This window comes from Heliangelus exortis, chromosome 2 (assembly GCF_036169615.1).
Source record: "Heliangelus exortis chromosome 2, bHelExo1.hap1, whole genome shotgun sequence".
NCBI lineage: Eukaryota > Metazoa > Chordata > Aves > Apodiformes > Trochilidae > Heliangelus > Heliangelus exortis.
The window spans coordinates 86,179,760-86,200,585 of NC_092423.1; the positions used below are offsets into that span (position 1 = coordinate 86,179,760).

Sequence of the window (20,826 nt, forward strand, 5' to 3'; positions counted from 1 at the left end):
AAATGATTCATAAATATTAGCAGCCAAGATACATGGTAAATACATGGTAACTGAGATGCAGTTTCTTGAAAATGAAGTGAAATTAAAGGAAATATTTAATAACATAATGTATAAAACATCATCCCCACTTTAATGTATAAAACATTTCCCTAACTTAGTTTTTGCAGAAATCAAGGCTCAAAGCAGCAGAGTTTATTTCCAGTGTCTTTACTCCCCATTGTGTGGCTGTGAATAATTTTGTATATATTTGATTTTTAAAAAGAGGGAAGTGATCCAAATATTGTGCACTCCTGGGTTCAGTCTTCAGACCACGGAACAATTTGGTTCAAAGAAGAAACTGCAGAAGAAACAGGCAGAAGGTGAGCCAGTACCAAGGCAGAAGGGGATCTTTTTCCTCTGACTCCAGTGAGAAGCTCACAAAAGGAGGTATGTCTTCTTATTTTATTTCTGTTTCATATGAGAGATTTGGAAAGCTCATTATTTCTCCAGTTCCTCTGCTGCAAACTCATAGGAAGCACCCCTTTCCCTGGAGGAGGAAAAAGTTCAAATACAGTATAACAAAATTGTTGTTTGGTTCCGAGAATGTCTTTTTCTGTTTAATGAATGATCCATTTAGCAAAGACGTTCTGGTTCTAACCAAGACGTGGGTTCAAAATATTTTACCTACCCCTGTATTTTTGCTGAGTGACTGGGAAGCCAGATCACAGAGATAACCAGTGTGCTCCCAAGAGCCCCTGTGGGAGCATTCAGGAAGGTGCCTGCAAGACCAGAGCCATGCTCTAACCAGGGATTGAAACTGGCCACTCCATCTCTGCTGCCATACAACACCAGTGGTACCAGCATCAGTCAGTTTGGCCATCACCATGGCTTCAGCTGGGCTGCCTGTCAGGCTGGAGTCAGGTTGGCAGCAGGTTCATACACTGCCCTCCCTCCCTCTAGGTACCAAGGCCAGAATTTAGGAGCAACCATTGCCTACCCCGGCACCTCCACAACTTACTCCAGATGGCTTCACCTATTACCAGGTATCAACAAATTATTGTAATTTGAACAAGTGTCTTAGCATCAATTTACATACTGGAGCATATCCTTCTAGCATATGGACTCTTGCTTCTCTCAGAGAAGCAGTGGTGCAGAAGCACACAGAGCTCATATACTGTTTGCAAGTGGTGGATCTGACAGCTTGGTCTGCGTTTGCTCTCATCTTTTATGGGACGATGCCAACCTGAAATCACAAGTCATAAACAGACACGTTGAATTACAGTTGTTAATAGCCCTGTAGATAGAAATAAAATACTTTTTTAAAGCTCATTTATTCCTCTGCACTTAAATTCTCCCCCTTTTGCTTAATTTTTTTTTTCAATCTAGACAGTGAAAATGTAATAAGGTGTCCAAGGTTTTTATGTTAATTTGCATTAAAAAGAAACAAAAATCCAAACCAAATAAAAAAAACAAACTAAAAAAAAACACTTCCACAAAATTTATTTTTGGTTTCCAAGTGCTTCTGGGGGTGACAAGTCGGCTAAAAGCTTGCTTCTAAAACATCTAAATGTTTGCTGGATTTTGTCAGCTGTTTAAGACAAATGTGACTCTCTGATACTGCTCATCAACAAAACGCTGCAAGTAGCTTCCATTTGGATCACAAATGAACATCATCTGCTGGCGCCTCTCCCCGTGAAGCCCCACTGCCGTATTAAAGGCAAGGCTGGAAGCAGTTTTACTACTTTTAATGAAAATAAGTACAGTTCTCACCCTCCCAGCTCGTTTTCGGTGCCCTCCTAGCGATACAGACAGACGGCTTGTGTGCCGCGGATCCGGCAGCATTCAGCGAGTAACAGCCCGACCGCCCAAGTTTCACTTCCAAACCCGAACTCCCTTTCCCCCACGGGTGCCGTGCAAAGGCTCCGCGCAGCAGGGGCGACGGGCCCCGCACGAAGACCCCCGACGGGGACCTCCGTTCCCCGGGACGCCGCACCGGCAACTCTCCCTCCGCGACCACCAGCCCCCGCCCTCCCGCCACCGGCGCTGCCGCCGCGGAGGACCCCTCCCGCCTCGCCTCTCCTCGGGACCCCCGCCCGTGGGCGCTGCCGCCCCGCCCTTGCCCCGGAGCTTCCCCGCCGCGCCCCGGCCCGCAGCGGCGGGCGGCGGGGGGCGCCCGCGGGCGGCGGCGGGAGCGCGGGCGCGGGGGTGGCCGAGGAGCGGCGGCGGCGTGAACGCGGCTGCAGAGCCCCAGCGAGGCGGGAGCGGGAACGGGAACGGGAGCGGGAGCGGGAGCGCCGCGCCCGCCGCAGCCGCCGGAGCCGGGCGAGGAGCGATCCCGGCCGCCCGGAGCCGCCGGCAGCCCCGCGGGGAGGCAGCCAGGGGTCCCTCGCCCGCCCCGCCGCCTCCGTCGCCCGCCCCCAGCCAAGAGAAACAAAACAAAACCCCGGCACCGCCACGCTCTCCCTCCTTCGCCTCTTGGCATTTGGTGGTGGTTTGTGTTTTGGTTTGTTTTGTTGGGGTTTTTTTCCATTTTTTTTTTCCATTTATTTTTTTCTTTTCTTGGGGATTCTTCTTTCTCCTGCCAGGCTGACTTGCACCTTCCTGATAATTTCTCTTCCCCTCGTTTTTTGATACTCTTCTCCCTGCTTTCAAACCCTGTGTCTGTGTGTTTCAATACTATCACAACCTCTGCTAAAAATAGATCTTTTTATATACCCTTCCTCCTCTCTGACCCCATCCAACACCCCTTGTTAAGGTGAGTTGTGTCTTTTCATCACTTTTTTCCTTGTGTGTTGGTCTTTTTTTTTTGTTTGTTTGTTTTTTTGTTTTTTCTTTCCACCCCTTTAGGGCAGGTTTTAGGGAGGAGGGGATGCGGAGGAGAGAATTTCGTGGGGAGTCAGGCTTGTTTGTGAAGCCTTATTTTCCCTCCTGCAGCCTCAGCATCATTCCGGACTGCTCCCTTTTATCCCGAGGATGTAGCTAGCTGATGAAAGTGGGGAACTACTCTTCCTTATCACTGCATGCTTGGGAGCCACAGCAACAGCAGGAAAAGAAAAAAAAAAAAGCTTCTTTTTTTTTTCTTTTGCCCCCTCTCCCCTCCCCCCTCATTCCCTCCTCCTCTCTGTGTTTTGTTGGGTTTTGGGGGTGTTTGTAGGGTGTTTTTTGTTTCTTTATATTTTGGTTTGGGTTTTTTGCATGTTTGGTTTTTGGTGGTTTTTTTTGTTTGTTTGTTTGGTTGGTTTGGGTTTGGGGTTTTTTTTTTGGTTATTTTTTTGAGGGTGTGTGTGTGTGCTTGTTTTCTGTTTTTAAGCAACACACAAGGGATTTGGAAGGAATTGCATGTGATGTCGGGAGGGGGGGGCGGGAGCGAGTGTGCGTGTGCACGTGTGTCTTGAGTGTGTGTACGTATGTGCGTGTGAAGTGTATTTGTATTTTGTGGTTGTGGGATGATGAGTGATGCAGCTTCCAAACAGCCACTGTACGTAGAACGAGGAGCACGGCAGAGACTGCTGATGGAGAAATCGGTCAGGGATGCAGGAAAGCTGCTGAGCTCTCCACAGAGTTCGGTCTCTTGTGCTCCAGGACATCCTTCCATACATCATTACTGGCACCTTCAAGGTGATGGCTCTTATTCCTCTCCTGGCTTCTTGGTAGAGGAGTGCTGAGAGGAAAAACTTTAGGGCTAACACGAATTGATGGCATTTCTCTTCCTTCAGCAGCCCGAGACAGTGTTATTCCAGGGAAAAGTGGGGGAAATACCGTTGAGATCCAGAGCAAATGGATCATTTGCTGTCACATTAGTGTTTGATGAGAAAAAGCGAGATGAAACATGACTAGTTTGACCAGCCAGCAGAAGTATTGCATCCTGGTTTACTGCCCAATTCCAAAGTTTTTTTAGACTGTTTTTCTTTCTTCAGCTGTTCAGCTAACTGCTCCTATTGACAAGAGAAATGTGTTTCTACAGTAAAACAGCCTATTATAAATCTGCTGGGGTGCGATTTATTATTCAGAGGCAATCAAGTGATTTATCTGTTTCATGGATTTCCCCCCAGTCTTTTGGTGTGCTTTCAGCTAAGTATTTTACCTATGTTTATAAAATGGGATAATACAGAATTTAGTTCCATTTTAACAAGGAGTTAAAACTTGCAGGGTGCTATTTGCAAAGTGTCATCTAATACAAAGCAAAGTAGCAGCCCCTAGCTCTTTTTAATGGATATTTCACATCTCCCTTGTTTGTTTCAAAACAAGCAGGTGATTTTGCTTAAGAACTTGTAGGAAACACTGACTGCACAATGATACACAGTTTCAGAAATTGAGAGCTTAAAATTATTACACTTGTTTGTGAAACCTGAATCTAATTATGGAATCTAATGGATCCAAGGTACATGAAAGAGCACTTTTTACATGTAGTTTGTAACGTTGAATTATTTTTGCATCTAGAAGCTTACAAATGCACAAATAAGGTTTCTATTGTCTTTTTTTTGAGGCCTTCCATGATGGATGGATACAGGGACATTAATGTTGCCTGTCTAGTTAATGGAATTCCAAAATAACCTATCTCTCCACATGCTGAGTAGATGATGTTTAACAAAAATGAATAGTCATGGAAGTAGACTTGTGCCATCAGGAGTAATTTCATAATTTCTTTTTCTTCTTAGTCTACATTAAAATATTTTGCACAAGTTTGCCTTGGGATTTTTTTTTTCTTCTGTGGCTGACTGATGTGAAAGCAGAAAGCATGGTTCGAGTGAGTTGTACCATTCGTAGTGCTTGGGAGCAGTGAGGGGAGAAACGCCTGATGTGCTTGGTACATCATCCCTCAAGGTATTCAGGAGTGAGAAAAAGAGATGGAAAACCAGCACAGTGCATTAGCAGTTTAAATAAATAAATAAGGCTGATGCATTTTAGCTTGTCAGCTGCTGTTCTGCTGAGCCCTGACTAGTGGGAAAAGACATTTTTTTGGTAAGTGCCACGATGTGGTACAGTTTTTTTCATTAGATTGAGTTTGCTGTTAAAATCACATGTGGCACAGGAGATCTCTGGTTCTTGTGATAAAAATCACGCCTCCTCATTTTAATCCAGCGAAGGCTGAAATATCCACAACGCCTTCTGAAGTCACTAGGAGTTGCTTATGTTCAGCACTCCTCCTGAGGATTTTTTTATCTAAACATATTAGGATTTAAGATATTTCAGGGTACAACTGCCAACAGATCTGCAATGTTTTATTGTGCTTAGATTTTATATTGCATGCGTACAATATGTTTACAAGTAAATGTTTTACCACAGGAACACTAAAATATCTCAGTAGATGGACAAGTTTAGCATTGGTTTTCTCAAGGTCTTTTTAAGAGAATTCTGTTGCAAGCCTTCAGCTGTCTGAGAAAAAAAGCAGTGTTCACAGATCTGTGCACTGAGTTCCTTATGGTTGTTGATTAGCTGTTGACACTGGTGAAGGAAAAAAAAAAAAAAAAAGGATGAAGTATATTTGTACAGAAAAGAAAAGACCAAGTCATGTGTTTCTTTATTGTAATAACTGAAAGACCAGAGTGCTGAAGCAAGGTGAACCTGGAGCTTGAGCTGGTCGTCATTCCCGTTGATCTGAATGGCAACACACCAACACTTAGGTTATTCTATAATGCAGTAACCCAGGTGAAACTTCATTTTATTTTTTGAGGCTTGGATAAAACCTCAAGCCTTAGATTTATTCACCTCCAAAGCCTTTTTTTTTGTTTGTTTGTTTTTGAAACAAGCCTTATAAATCTGTGAACTGCTATAAATAAAGTAATGGAGGAAGAGTTCATAAGTCACTCTGACTTTGTGGAGCTTATTGCTATAAAAGTAAAATGGGATTTCTCTCTACTGTTAGCCAACTGAAATTATTTTTTGGTATTTTTGCACTTCATTGTTCAGCAATATCAGTGTAAAATACTTAGTCCAAGGAGTCCAATTGCTTCTACAAATGAAGAACATGTATATATCATCTTGTCTTAAATTGCAACTACCCATCAGTTGCAGTAGCATTCATAATTGCCATTACATTTGGACATAGTTGTTGGGGATGGTGTATCAATCCTGGATTTTCTAAAATTTTTAACAAAATAAAGGAAAACTATCACAGCGTTGCCTAGGATTTTCAGGATGGGGTGAAGTGTTGTTATCTGTATCCATGCAGAATGCAATCACAATATACATTACAAAGCAGTACCATAATCCATTTGAAAAGAAACAAATCCATTTTTCTCTGTAACCCTCTCTTTACTAGGTAGTTGGTACTGTGTGTATGTTTCAATCTGAGTACATATTTGTAATTTTGAAATGTTGAGGTGAGTGAGATTACTTTATGTAAATCTGTCTTTTTGTTTCTGCTTTGTCTGCTAGAAATATACTTTTTTTCAATAAAATAGATTTTTTTTTTCTCCTGCACTTGCTTACCTAGAAGAAAATTATTATTTCCTCCTGGGAACCATGTGTAACTCTGAAGAGCCAGGTGCTGGACGAAGCTCCAGGCTTTGTTTGGTGGTGTTGAACGGGGATGAGTGTCAGGAGTGACCTGAGCTTGGGTATGGCAGGGAAAGGAAGAGCGTGGCTCTTAAGGGAAGTGGAATATCTATCTGGTGCTGGAGTGGCTGTGTGCTTCAGGGCTAAAATACCAAGTTGCTTTATCATCCTTCGAAGTGTTAAACTCTTATCTCGTGCTTTGGTTTTAGTGATCTGCCTTTCGTTGTGTTAGGGGAGATATGAAGACTTAATTACAGTCTGGTAGAGCTAGCACAGCTGTCTGATGAACAACTGTTTGCAGGAGGTCAAGTGAAAAATAGTTGTGGAGTGTTTTCAGCTAGAGCATTCCTTCTTTGTGCTGCTTCCATTTATGCCACTTTTCCCTGGAGTTGGATCCAGTTGTTACACCCTACTTGCCTGTGTAGGCTGGAGGCTGCTTTGTGTGGAGAAAGGGTTTCTGGGGAGAAGAATATTTTGTTAACTTTGCAATAATGCAACGTAATGGCTTCACCAACCTCAGCCAAATGCAGGAATAGCTGTGACGTTGCAGGTAAAATGTCCAAAATTTGTTCAACAGCAATATGAAATCTCACATTCATGAGAGGAGACACGTTTTCAAATGTAATACAAAGGGAATCCTCTTTTTCAGAATGAGACTCAGTAGGTCCTCATGACCACTCTTGTCCTGAGGGATGGGTTTAGAGCAGCCGAGTTAATTCCTGGTTAAAGTGCAGTGGGGCCAGTTTCTCCCATTTGAGCCATTACTGTAATTCTTTGCTTGTAACCTATTCCAATGCTGCAGTGGTATCAGTAGCAACCCACTATTGATTTCTGCTAACAGGCAATGCTTTTAAGGGGGTGCATGAATCCTGTCACTTTGATGATTATGGATCTGTTTACCTCACAACGTCCGTGACTTTCCTATCTGGGCATTAGATGTATTTAAATGCTGTGGACTCTTTGATAGACTATAGGGAAGCAAAATGCTTATAATCTTTAAGTGAAAGATGAAATCTTGAATTTGCTTTCATCTGTTTTTAGGAGGTGCCAATGGTTCGGGACTGCGCATCATTTGATTAAAATTTTTGTATCCCAGTTTGCTTAGAAATAGTTGCAAAAGGATTATTATCAATTATCAACTTCAGGCAGTAATTTCTGTATGCTTTTTAAAAAGATTTAGTTTGATAATGAGATTTTAGGGTAGGCCACTGAGGCATGGTGAGAATTTAGCCCTCTTAATGACTGGTTGTTATCCCACTTTCATGAATATAAATGACACAAGTGACAAGGTCTTTTTCAAACTTTCTGGCACTGTGCATGCAACAGGATCTTTTATAATGAGTCATCTGGAGCTCCCCTAAAGATTTTTTTTTTTTTTGATCTGCAGTGAAAGTATAACAATTTTAATCAAATCAAAGTGCCTGTATTATTTGAGCTTTGATAGAATAAACAGTCATGAATTTACAGTTCTCTTATCATTGCCATAGTTCCATCTCTGCGATATGGATCTAAAATGTATTTACAAGTCAGAGGTAGAAGTTTGGGGCAACACCTCTAGGTCATGATGGCTGCTTCAGTAGTTCAGGTAGGGATACACCAGTACTCAGTGACAATGTGGTGAAAGACAGGGAGCCTCAGCTGGGAAGTAAATAGGACCCTGAGGTGGGCTTAAAAAACCTCTCAGAAAAAACAAGGGTATCTGTCTTTCTGGGGTAGTCAGCATGTAGTCATGATGTACTTCTAAGCTTCCCTGGACTCGAGGACTGTTCCTATATATGACAAAATCCCAGTAGCTTGCCATTGCAGGATCCTAATGAAATTTATATAATCCAGCAAAGGTTGTCACACAGTAGAACGGGAGAACTTTGCAAGTGTAATACTTCCATTTGGATAAGAATGTGAATGGTTCTTTCTCCTGTTGTGATACAAATGGGGAAGTGTGTTGTGTTTCATTTGTGTAGCTTTTGAACAGGTTTATACCTTTTGACTTGTAGTAATGAGTGGGAAAGGATTTAAACTAGAAAAAATGTAAAAATTCAAAGTCAAGGCTTATTTTGCACTTAACCATTACAGAGGCATGATCTATGTCTTGGGAGTTCTTGTTGCAGTGTTGACAAATATCTCCTGAAGTGGCATTTAATGCAGTATTCGTGTGACACTTTTCCTACCTGTACAATGGGATAGTATAGTTAAGGCTAAATTCAGGTTGTATTTAATAGCTCCTCAACTTCAGTGGAAGTGAAAGACTCATGAACAGGCTTGTAGAACAGTGACAACAGGGAAGATGTGAAGTATCATCATCATTATCTTAGAAAAATTATCTTGTATGAGATGGCTCATGTTCCAGGCAGTCAGTCTGCATCACCAAACTAAAATTCCTTGGCACTTTAAATTTATTTCATCCTGTCACAGAATCAATCAGTGGTGTGTTGCAAGAATCGAGTTAAAGTCCTACTTAAATCTGAGGTCTAAATAGAGAACATGTTAAGAATAACAACACTTAAAATATATTCATTCTATATGATAGTTCAGATTTAATGTTTACCTTAATGTTGCTGACTGTCCATCTGTGTGCAAGAAGTTATTTTGGTATATTTAGATTTTCACCTAATGTGAAAATGCTTTATGAATTCTAAAAGCAGATAAATGTTTCATAGGCAGTTCTTTGTATGTCAGAAGTGAAACACTGGTGAGACACTAGTATAGGGTGCCCAGAGAGGTTGTGGATACTCCATCACTGGAAGCATTCAAGGCCGGGTTGGATGGGGCTCTGAGTAACCTGGACTAGTGGGAGGTGTCCCTGCCCATGGCAGGAGGCTTGGAACTAGATGATCTTCAAGGTCCTTTCACGCCCAACCCATTCTGTGATTCAGTTCTGAAGGATACAGGAGTCCAGGAAGGCTGGACTCTTCCTGAGAAAGAAGTCTTGAAGGCACAGGAGCAGGACATCCTCATGTCCTATAAGGCAAGCCAGAGGCAGAGAAGACCAGCCTTGCTCAAAAGGGAGCTTTGGTTTGCAGTTGGGGAGAAAAGAAGAGTTGATGGTCTTTGGAGAAAGAGCAGGCCACTCAGAACAACTACAAAAATGTTGTGAGGTTATACAAGGTGAGAATTAGAAAGGGAAAATTAATCTGGCCTCTATGGTGAAAGACAGCAAGAGAAGTTTCTATAAAAGTATTAACAGAACAGCCAGGGAGATCCTCCATACCCTATTGGGTGCAAGAGTGAAAATGGATGAGGAAAAAGCTGAGGTGCTTAGTGAATTCTTTGCCTCAGTCTTTAGCAATAGGACTGGTTATAAAGAAGAAGCCCAACTCCCTAAGCCAGGAGACAGGTACCAGGAGCAGTATGACCTCCCCACAATCCAGGAGGAGATGATCAGTGATTTTCTACACCATATAGATGCCCACAAGTCTATGGGGCTGGATGGGATGCACCCAAGAGTGATGAAAGAACTGGTGGGAGTACTTGCCAAGCCACTTGGCATCCTATGCCAGCAGTCCTGGCTGACTGCAAGGGTACTGTCAGATTGGAAATTAGTCTATGTAACCCCCATATATTACAAGGGACAAAAGATTGATTTGGGAAATTACAGGCCTGATAATTTGACTTCAGCACTGGGGAAGATGATGGAGATCGTCTTGAATACCATTATGGGGTACATGGAAAACAACCTGGTGATTGTGCCCAGTCAGCATGAGTTTATGACGGGCAGGCCCCAGTTTGACTAACCTGGTGAGGGAAGGGCTGTGCATGTCTACCTTGACTTTAGAGAGGCCTTTGACATCGTTTCCCACAGCATTCTCCTGGGTAATCTGACTGCCTGTGGCTTGGATGCACGTATCCTTTATTGGATAAAAAACTAGTTGAATGGCTGGGTCCAAAGAGTTTGGTCAATCCAGCTGGTGGCCTGCCACAAGTGGTGTTCCCCTGGGCTCAGTGCTGGGGCCTTTCCCATTTCACATCTTTATTGATGATTTTGATGAGGAGATAGAGTGCACCCTCAGTAAGTTTGCAGATGGCACTAAAATGGATGGAGGTGTTGATCTGCCTGAGGACAAGAAGGCTCTGCAGAGGGATCTAGACAGGCCTGATGGATGGGCCAAGGCCAATAGTATGAGTTTCAACAGGCTGAATGTCAGGTCCTGTATTTCAGCCGCAACAACCTGGGGCTGGGAGAGGAGTGGCTGGAGGGCTGCCCAGCAGAGAGGGGCCTGGGGGTGCTGATCGACAGGAAGCTGAACATGAGCCAGCAGTGCACCCAGGTGGCCAAGAAGGCCAATGGCATCCTGGCCTGTATCAGGAACAGCGTGGCCAGTAGGGCCAGCGAGGTGATCTTACCCTTGGACTCAGCCTTGGTGAGGCCACACCTCAAGTACTGTGTCCAGTTTTGGGCACCGCAGTGTAGGAAGGACACTGAGGTTCTGGAGAGGGTGCAGAGAAGGGCAACTGGGCTGATTAGGGGTCTGGAGAGCAGGCCTGATGAGGAGAGGCTGAGGGAACTGGGTCTGTTCAGCGTGAGGAAGGAAGCGGAGGCCGAGGGGAGACCTCATTGCTCTCTGCCACCACCTCAAAGGAGGCTGTAGTGAGACGGATGTTGGCCTCTTCTCCTTGGTGATCAGTGATAGGACAAGAGGTAATGGGTTCAAGTTGCAGCAGGGGAGGTTTAGGTTAGAAATTAAGAAAAAATTCTTCACCAAAAGTGGTGAAGCATTGGAAGAGGTTGCCGCGGGAGGTGGTGGAGTCGCCATGCCTGGCGGTGTTAAAAAAATGGATATGTGTGGCACTTCAGGAGTTGAGTTAGTGGTTAAGGTAGTGTAGGACTGATGGTTGGACTCTATGATCTTGAAGGTCTTTTCCAGCCATGATGATTTGATGATTCTGGTACAGACATCAGCTAATTAGCCATCACAGGAAATGCTACTTGCATTTTGTAGTACAGAAAGAAAAATTTAAGTGCAGTGATAGTAAAATGAGGGAACAGGAGAGGAGAAATTATTTTCCTCTCTTTTCTTTTTGTAGTTTCCTTTCAGTGGTAGTGTGGATTAAAGACAAGAAAAGAATTGTAGATTTGAATGTTCCTAGCCACAGGCCTGAATTTTAAGTCTCCTTATTCTTTTTGAGTGGGGACCAGTGCTTGTATTAGCATTTGGGATTGGCAGGGTTTTCCTGCCTGGAAATATGGAAGAACCTGGGAAGGGGAGGATTTTGTGGTTCTTTCAAGTCTGAAGGTAAAATCTGCAGTGCCATATGGATACAATGAGATCAACTACTCCTCTGAGATATTCCCAGTGTGTATTGCAAGAGCAAGCTCAGGCTACATCTTCAAGGCCAGAATCTTAAAAGAAAATTCTAAATTTGCTCTTTCACTCAGATTTTGCTTATGTGTGGCACCTGTATGTGGAGCTTGAAGAGAGAAGCAATGAGAGACAGCGTCAAGGTTAGTAAGGGAGTTGGAATCAAGGAAAGAATTTTGCAAAAGGGTAAGATAGTACATTTATAACCAAAAATGCAAAAAGATAATCATGGAGGAGTCCCTAAGAGAGAGAATGGAAGAGGGAAAGTCATTGCACAAGGATGGATTTCGTAAGATTTAATGGAATATGAGAGAGAAAATACGCAAGAAAAATTTAGAGATGGAGACTGGCTTGAAAGAAAGACAGCACAAGTAATGGTAGAAGGGGAAAAGGCAGGTGGAAGGGAGCTACACACTCTCAATTTGAAGTGTAGTTCCAAGATAGTTTAAGTTGATCTAAATACTATTGATCTAAATACTAGTTGCTGCTGCAAAGGGGGTCATGTACACTCCTCTTTCCTTCCTCAGAATGATGTGCTGTAACTGGTAATACAAAAAAAGAAAAATTTGTCCAGATCAGATCCTTGATCCAGCTGACTAACTGCTCATATTAAAGTTACAGTTGCCTCAAGGCAAAGAGGCAGGGTCAGACATAGTAAAGGGCAACATAAAATTGACTTGCACTGATGATAGATCTGTGCTTTTTGGTCTGAAAGTCCTGGTGAGATTCTGAGTTACAAATTATTTAGAAGAGAAGCTGGCTCGGAAGACTTAGAGTGATAACACAAGGAAAGGAAGAAGTCACCTGGGACATTATTTATAGTGAGCTGTTTAAATGGCTGCATGCAGAGGAAAAAAGATGCTCAAAACTCTTAGGAGGCAAAGTCAAGCATTTAAAAGTTACAAAAAGACAGTATTTGTGTTGCCTGTGTATTTAATTCAGCATCTCTAGGCATGCCTGCTGATGACATCTTTAATTATGTGCTCAAGTGGGGTTTTTTTTCCCGTGGTTCAGCATGCAGAGGTGGAGTGACAGAGGGTCTGGGAGTACCATACCCCTCACAGATGTCTACTCTGTCCCTCCTGACCATGGTGGAGCAGAGCAGTGCCTGCGACTCAGGTCTTACTTCACCTCATTGCTTTTTATCAATGTAATATTTATGGCTTCCAAACAAAACATCTTTCTGCCTCATTTTGCCTCACAACCCCTGCAACGTGCTATTCATGTGCAGCATGTCTTAAGCTTACTTTTAAGTTTCTCTTGGAATAAGAAGAAACAATATAGAAAAATAAAAAGAAACTCAGGATAAAATTCCTTCAGAGAAAAGGAGGCAAACTTTAGAGTAAGTTTTGTAATAAATTAAATATAAAGCTCCTAGGTCTTGTTGAATATCTTTTTAATGATTTTTAAAAAATATTAAATGGGGACATTAGACTGTGCATGAAAATGCAGATGCATGCACACACACAAAAAGCACATAAGGAATTACATTCTTTGAAGGGAATGGTTGAAAAAGGAACAGTTTACCCAGCCCTGTGAGAAATAAGATGCTGGCAGATGATTTAATGCTGTCTAGACTAGCATAAAAGATGTATTAGAAAATTCTTAGCTAACTTATTTATATAAATTATTTTAAAATTCTAAGAAATCATGAGTTCTAGCTGATGATCTTAGATTTTACTTTGATCATGTTTTATAGGTTCTGATATCTTTTCATAACATATTTTTTAAATTATTCTTTTTCTTCCCTTAACCATATACCTATAAAGAATTGCATATCCTAAATAAGGTATGACTGATTCTTTTGGGTTATCCAGTTCATTGCCTTGCTCTTACAGCCAAGATATTAAATAAATCCTTCCATTTATTGAGCAAACTCTTTTTTACAAATATTTAGGGATTTTTTTTCTGTTCTCATAGTGCCATCAGTTTCAGTATTCTGCTTTCTTTTCCCCTTAAATAATGATTATCACCTGCTAATATTATGTTTCCCCTTATCACTTATTCTTGATGTTGAGTGTCCTTTTCTGCACAGTATTTCCTTCCACAAAGTTTGGAGCAGTCCTGCTGTCTTCCTGTGCTAGCCTTAAAAAGCAATATTCTTGCCAGACAGAGTTTAGCTCCTAAATTCTTGTGGAGGATAGACAATGGTATAACGCAGGACACAACAGAGTCCTGGTCATGCTCCTTATTTCTGTGGTGACTAATCTTGCACCAATCTGCAGTACTGAGTTCCAGAGAGAGGGAAATGTCAAGTGCTGTACCTGCATTTCTCTCTGGGGTAGGTTGGAGCTTCCAGGGCATAGTGCTCTACAGGCTTTTTGCAGATTCATTTTCATTTGGCTTAGTTCTAGTTTCTTACTATAAATAGTTCAAGTAAGACAGGAGGAAGCTTTGTTTATTGTTTGAAAAAAAATCCTGTTTCTCCTCTGGATTATGTTAAATTGGTGAGAGTTGATACTTTAACATTTAAACAGATAAAATATTCTAAGCATTAATCTTCTAAATAGGAGGAAACCATTATGCTCTAAGCAAAAGTATTTTCAGCTTAGACTATCTGATAGTTGTAATCAAGAATGCATTGGATTTCATGTGGATATACTACTTAAATTTCATTTGGAAAGCTGGAAATTAGCTAGTGTTGATTCTGGACTAATTTTCTAATTTTAAAATTACTGGGAAAAAGAACATGTATATTTATTTTTGTTCCTGTTATGTAAATAGAGAACAGGAAACACAAGTTGCTAGCCTTTTTATGTTTCAAGAATTTACTTGAAATGGCTTTATTTTGAAAAGTTAAGTGGATCAACGTTTGTACAGCCTCTCTTTGAGTACTGTGTGCAGTTCTTGGCCCCACAGTTTAAGAATGTGAACATCCCTGAAGTCATCTGGAGAAGGGAAATAAAGCTGGTGGAAGGCATGTCCTAGTCCTGAGCAGCTAAGGGCTTTGGGCTTGTTTAGGTTGGACAAAAGGAGGCTGAGGGATAACTTCATTGCTCTCTGCAGCTTCCTGAGGAGAGGACATGGAGATGGAGGTGCTGAGCTCCTTTCCTTGGGATCAAGGTGTAGGACATGTGGAAATGGTTCAATGCTGCATGAGAGGAGGTTTAGACCAGACATTACAAAGTATTTCTTTAACAAGAGGGTGGTCAAATGCTGTTACAGGCTTCCTAGAGAGGTGGTCTGTGCCGTGAGCCTAATAGCATTTAAGAAGCATTTGGACAATGCCCTTAAGAACATGCTTTAACTTTTGGTCAGCAGTGTAGGTCCCTTCAGACTGAAATTCTTTCCTTCCCTTCCCTTCCCTTCCCTTCCCTTCCCTTCCCTTCCCTTCCCTTCCCTTCCCTTCCCTTCCCTTCCCTTCCCTTCCCTTCCCTTCCCTTCCCTTCCCTTCCCTTCCCTTCCCTTCCCTTCCCTTCCCTTCCCTTCCCTTCCCTTCCCTTCCCTTCCCTTCCCTTCCCTTCCCTTCCCTTCCCTTCCCTTCCCTTCCCTTCCCTTCCCTTCCCTTCCCTTCCCTTCCCTTCCCTTCCCTTCCCTTCCCTTCCCTTCCCTTCCCTTCCCTTCCCTTCCCTTCCCTTCCCTTCCCTTCCCTTCCCTTCCCTTCCCTTCCCTTCCCTTCCCTTCCCTTCCCTTCCCTTCCCTTCCCTTCCCTTCCCTTCCCTTCCCTTCCCTTCCCTTCCCTTCCCTTCCCTTCCCTTCCCTTCCCTTCCCTTCCCTTCCCTTCCCTTCCCTTCCCTTCCCTTCCCTTCCCTTCCCTTTCCCTTCCCTTCCCTTCCCTTTCCCTTCCCTTCCCTTCCCTTCCCTTCCCTTCCCTTCCCTTCCCTTCCCTTCCCTTCCCTTCCCTTCCCTTCCCTTCCCTTCCCTTCCCTTCCCTTCCCTTCCCTTCCCTTCCCTTCCCTTCCCTTCCCTTCCCTTCCCTTCCCTTCCCTTCCCTTCCCTTCCCTTCCCTTCCCTTCCCTTCCCTTCCCTTCCCTTCCCTTCCCTTCCCTTCCCTTTCCCTATTTTCATTTTGTGTTCTCTGTTCTTTCTCAAAAACAAAGGAGTAAAAAAGTATGATACTGAATCTTTGAAATTTTTTTGCAACTTTAAAGTCACCTATACATGAAATATTTTAAACAACGTTTCACAAGGAAAGGTGAATGCTTTCTAGTTAGATTGATATAACTGTTACTGTCTTTATCAAATTTAGGTATATCCAAATTATTTCATAAACCAATATGTTATACAGGTACCTTACTAATTACTTAAAATGAAACTATTGCATTTGTCATTTTAATAAAAAGCACCACCTTTCTATATTACTTGTCATTAATCTTCTGTCAGAAGATTAATATGGATGGATAAGATAGAGTTCTGTTATTTATTAGATATTTAAAAATACTACAATTAGTAGTATCCAATACAACAATGCTACAGGAACACTACAGATAGGAATATCTAAAAGAGCAAAATCCCCCAGTCAATGAAGCAGCTGTAACTAATTTGTAGCAGCTGCCCAACACCAGGCACTCCTTTTTGCTTTCTCCAGGGGCTGTTGGCATTTGCTTTGCCTGCAGAATGACTTTGCACCTTACCTGCAAAGTGTTAGTCCATTAACAACGAGCAACCTTTCATCCTGGTGTAGACATCCTCTTCATGGAAAAGGGTATGTGTCACAGCATTATGATTTATGGATACCTACATGGGCAAATAACTTCACTGATTGGATTTCTCCTGTTGAAACTAGTGGGACTCCAGGTTCTCATCTGAGTGTTTGTAGGAGTAACCTCTGAGTCATATTTGTCTTGCAGACATGGACAGGGAAAAGATTCAAGATCTGTGTGGGGGGAAAGACTGACAGTGTGTGTGTACACAAAAGCTGGGTCTGGGAAGAAGCCTGAAGTCCTTTGCACTAATTCTATTCTGAAAACCAGAGTGTTTATGGTGGCTGAAAAGAATGCAGCAATGTACACAGAACTGGTGTTTATGTTGCTCTAAGTTAAAAAGAAAAAAACAACAACAAAAAAATCTCAACAGATTTTTATTTTTTTTATTAAAAATGAGCTGTTTATCTGGCACACACACACACACACACGAAAGTAATAATACTATGTCATATCTTTGGATGCTTTTTGATTTTCAATTTGTTTCCACGTGCTGTTGCTATGGTGAGAATCAAGACATCAGGGAGAGGTATCATAACAAATAAGCTGTAAGAGCTTTGCAATTCCTCGGACAGCACAGGATCGGTTTGGAGTTGCAATTGAAGCCCTGGCAAAAGAGTTTTCATATTGTGGGCAGCATCTCTCTTGTTATCCATGGACTACTTTTGCATGGCTAAAAAAAATCAATAAAGTCAACATTTTTATAGTAAGGTCATACAAACTATGGAGGAATTCTCACTCCTTTTGAAAATTTTAGGTGCTCCATAAATCGGGAGGGACATATAAAGAAAAAAAGCCAGAAGAAAATGAAATGGTGTAACAGAGATGAAGCTAAGAAAAGCAAAATTAGAGATGTCTAGCTTTTTGAGTTGGGGATTTGGGGTGGACATGGAAGTATTTAGCCCAAGGTTTACTATATTTGACTGTTAGGAATCAAGCAATGATAAAATTGGATGAGTACTGGAGCTGGAAGTACCAGCTGTGGCCTATAATGCCATGCAAATCTACATAGTAAATGTTGATTGGAGCATTTAAGTGTTGAAAAACAGGTAGCATCTTGAGATAACTCCAGATCTAATTTCTGTGACTCCATTACCAACAGTACTTGTGTATGACAGCCTGCTAAACAAAAATCCTGTTGAAGAGAGTTTTGAATTTCCTGAAAAGAAGTTACCTGTATTTCAAGTGCGATCACCTACATTGAGCTAAGCCCTACTTAGCTCTCTTTTTAAGTAGTAACTGTAATTAAAGATTGATGCACAGGAAGAGGTAGAGAAGGTATTGGTGACTCCAAGTTTGAGTAGCTGCAGCCACAGAACATGACAGGCAGTGGCTTTGCTGACAGATCAGAGTGACTCCTTATTCAGTGTTAGAGGCGAGTGGTTTGTTAAGCAACAAGACTAACTCCCAGTTCTGCAGCAGGACATTGGGGGAAAATGTTGAGTGGACTACTGGTCCTGTTTTATACTTAAAATTCATTCCATTCGATAGTCAGAATTAGGGAGACTGACCTGGAGAGTTTATTCCAAATTTGATGTTTCTCACCACAAACCTGAGGGCTTTTTTATAAAAATGGTCCCCTCGGTCCAGTTATTTCTCTCGGTCCAGTTATTTTCTGTCACCTTAGTTCCACACAGACCACATAGGAGAGTAGCTCCATAATATGAAACCATTTAAAACTTAAGGTATCAAAAAATGTTTAGTTAGAGGTTTAATTATTTCTTCAGGCTACAATGACATCAGTTGTTTCCAAAGCCAGCATCTCCTCAGTCCCAGGGTTGGTGGCTTAATGCCAAGCCCAGCATCCCTTTGTAATCATGCAGCGTTTATATTGCAGCAGTGTTTCCAGTGTTTTAGCTATGTGGTTGGCTTGCCTTCAAAATGTTCCAGCTTCAGTTTGCTTAGAGTAGCCTTATTCAGACCCACCTATGTGTAGGGAGTTATCTTACTGCTCATTAGCCTGCTTCAGATTTTGACCCAGCCTACCAGATCTCACTTGAATGATGGTTTGCAAACTTCCTGAGCAGGGGAGTCATGGCTGATGGGGCCTACTTGGCAGTGGAGGGACTGTTTGTCTCCTGAGGGATGCTGCTGAACACCAGCAATCCTGGCTATCCTTAGCTTGGATGCTTCTCCTGCCTCCTAGAAAAAAAAAGCTTTCACATAGTGTGGAGGCAGTGGAATTCAATAATAACCAGAGTACGGAAACAGGAATATCAGCTGGATGAAAACTTAGGCCTCTTGGAAAATCCCCCTCTAATGTGTTTCAGTCTCTTAACTTCTGTCAATATTAAAAAGGATTTTATGTCAAGGACCTCTCTGAAAATCCTGCTAACCTTCTGTCTTTGTCAGTATTAGGTGTGGATATTTTAAATCAGTGTGCAGAATTACTGTTATTTTAGACTGTTGGGCTGATAAAAGGCTGATGAGAGTTGTCTTCCTGCCTTCCTCCTCTTGTCTCCAGTAACTCTCATGTCCTTTTGCTGATGCCAGTTGCATGGCATGAAAAAGCTCAAAATACAGTCTAGTCCTTGGAATTTTCATCCAAATATGTGCATGGACAAATGGGGAAGACACTGGTCACAAAAAGGAAGCCACAGATTGTCTTTAGTGGGCCCCGGGCAGACCCTTTGATGTACTCCTGGCCATAGGTCAATGGCTGGACCTTCTTAGACAAATAAAACACTTGAAATCAAATTAGATTAGTAGAACTAGATTAGTAGATAGTAGAAAACGAGATTAATAGAAAACTAAGTTTTTTTAGTGGTTCCCTGTAGTGTTTTTGTTTGTAACTCTTCCATACATTAACTAGCCACATTTTTCATGGCTACCCTTGGCATTAAGGGGTTCTTGATACTGTGTAGACTTCAGTTTAATGCTGCAATTTTTTTTAGAGGTATGGTAATTTTCACTGTTTTTGCAGCTTCTGGTGCATTTTGAATAGTCATATATTTCATTAAATAGTTTATTTAAAATGAGTCTTGGAGAAGAGTGTTACGAGATTTAAAATGTGAAAAGTCTGAATGAAAAGAAACTTTCTTCTTTGTAGCCCTGTTTTGAGAGCGTCTTCTGAATACTGAAACTTTCGTTATACTTTAATTATTGATAGGAAGCATTTTCTTACCAGCATAGCACTTACATGCAGTGAAGTTGCTTTTCAGGAGAAATTACTGCAAGCAATTTCTGGATGAGTTTCAGTTTTGCAAATGGCTTTGGCTGTTTGTTTTTTTTTTTTTTCCTTTGTTTTTTCTTAGTTCCCCATAAATTAGAGCGCAAATGATAAGCAAGATCGTTAAGCTGTCATGAATCACTCAGGTTCTAATGGTCTAATGCACTAAGCTTTAATTAGTAATATTGTATTTTTAAAAAGACAATATTGTGAATGAAATCTGAACATGCATTGTTTTATAACAGGGCTTCCCAGAAGATTTTAAATTGATTCCTTTTCTTGGTATGTTCTTAAATAATTTATATGGCCACTTCAAACCCTTAGAAGACAAAGGAATTATTGGCTGCTAGTGACAAAATTTGGGTTGGGCAAAATAACTTCACGGAGACATGGCGCTGCATACATCTGCTGCTCTAATTAGAAAGTTTGCCTACGGTGCTTGTATGAGAAAGAGTGGGAAAAAATAGTGCTGCACAATCTGTTGGAACAGAGTGATTCCTGAAAAATGCGATTTATACAAGATTTCTGGTTAACACTTTCACTTCTGCTGGGAGACTGGTGCCATTTCAGCACATTTTCTAGAGGCAGTACCTGTGTTGGCCTTCCCCAAGTGGTCTGCCTGCTTGGAATCGCCTCTGTTGCATGCTACGTTTGGGCCTGAAAGTGCATTGGTCTGTGGCTCAAAAGACCACTACTACTCCATCCTACAGAAGTCTGCAGTCCCCTGGTGCCGTGGTTCCTCCTTTTATTCCAGTCAGGCTTTTAGTTGATGCTTTTTTACACGGGCAGTGAAGATCAGGAGTAACAACATTAAAGGAGTTTTGGTAGTCCAGTGGCAGTCACACATGTGCTGGGGCAAACTTGTTAAACTGGGGCTGAAAGCAAGTGCTGTGGGACAGTGACCAAGAGCATCTCATCTCATCTCATCTCATCTCTGGGAAGCATACAGCCCATGAAACCAGGGCTTTTTTATGAGAGTGGTTGTATCTCATCCTGTCAAACAGCATTCAGTCAATATAAATGGCTGTGGTTACAGGGAGAACTACTGAATCAAAAGTATGCAAATAAGACCAGCTTTTGCTTGCTTGCTGCCCTGAATTTACCAATTCACTGAATATTTCCTGGGGAAGGATTAGTTACAACAAATACCTGTTTTTAAACACACAGCAGGAATTCCTTGTTATGGAACTATAATTTATTGCAGCTTTCAGGAGATACCTGGTGGGCTTGGTGAAGAGTA

At 41.9% G+C, this 20,826-nt stretch overlaps 1 protein-coding gene across 2 annotated transcripts in view; it reads left to right on the plus strand.

Moving 5' to 3' along the window:
- The first annotated feature begins 2,243 nt into the window (after positions 1–2,243).
- The window catches only part of LOC139792890 (poly(rC)-binding protein 3-like), a 510,075-nt gene continuing 491,492 nt past the window's right edge, over positions 2,244–20,826 (plus strand). For both annotated transcript variants that reach the window (XM_071736835.1, XM_071736837.1), the window contains exon 1: positions 2,244–2,734. The gene's annotated coding sequence lies outside the window, so the exon portion shown is untranslated. The remainder of the gene's footprint in view (positions 2,735–20,826) is intronic.